Source organism: Nanorana parkeri, unplaced genomic scaffold (genome assembly GCF_000935625.1).
Source record: "Nanorana parkeri isolate BGI_ZX_2015 unplaced genomic scaffold, ASM93562v1 scaffold4086, whole genome shotgun sequence".
NCBI classification, from domain to species: Eukaryota; Metazoa; Chordata; class Amphibia; order Anura; family Dicroglossidae; genus Nanorana; species Nanorana parkeri.
In genome coordinates this window covers 7,418-8,551 of record NW_017310353.1, presented here as the reverse complement: position 1 = coordinate 8,551, position 1,134 = coordinate 7,418, and positions in this window count along the sequence as shown.

Here is a 1,134-nt window from a genome sequence, read left to right as displayed (position 1 = left end):
GGGAGGGAAGGCTTATTGATGGACGTGGGGAGGGAAGGCTTATTGATGGACGTGGGGAGGGAAGGCTCATTGATGGACGGGGGGAGGGAAGGCTTATTGATGGAAGTGGGGAGGGAAGGCTTATTGATGGACGGGGGGAGGGAAGGGTAATTGATGGACGTGTGGAGGGAAGGGTAATTGATGGACGGGGGGCGGGCAGTTGGACATGGGGAGGGAAGGCTCATTGATGGACGTGTTGAGGGAAGTCTGGCCCGTGTAGTCTGATCCAATAGAAGAGATACTAGAGCTCAAATTGCTGATAAAGTGAATGTTGGTTGTGATAGAAAGATGTCTGAACACACAGAGCATCGCAGGTTGTTGTGTATGGGGCTGTGTAGCTGCAGGCCGGTCAGGGTGCCCATGCAGACCCGTGTCCACCACCAAAAGTGACTACAATGGGCACGTGAGAATCAGAACTGGAGCACGGAGCAATGGAAGATGGTGGCCTGGTCTGATGAATCATGTGGATGGCCGGGTGTGTGTGTCACTTACCTGGGGAAGAGATGGCACCAGGATGCACTATGGGAAGAAGACAAGCTGGCGGAGGCAGTGTGATACTTTGGGCAATGTTCTGCTGGGAAACCTCGGGTCCGGCCATTCATGTGGAGGTCACTCTGACACGTACCACCGACCTAAACATTGTTACTGACCCAGTACACCCCTTCATGGAAACCATATTCCCTGATGGCAGTGGTCTCTCTCAGCAGGATAATGAGCCCGGCCACACTGCGAAAATGGTTTGAGGAACCCAACAATGAGTTTGAGTTGATGACTTGGCCTCCAAATTCTCCAGATCTCAATCCAATCGATCATCTGTGGGATGTTCTAGAAGAACAAGTCCGATCCATGGAGGCCGATCACCTCACACCTTACAGGACTTATAGGATCTGATACTGACGGCTTGGTACCAGATACCACAGCACACCTTCAGAGGTCTAGTGGAGTCCATGCCTGGACGGGTCAGGAGAAGGGGGACCTACTCAATATTAGGCGGGGGGTCATAATGTTACGGCTGATCGATGTGTACATATATTAATATATATTTTTGTTAATATATATGATATTATATAGAGAGAAAGAGAGTGAATGTTATAA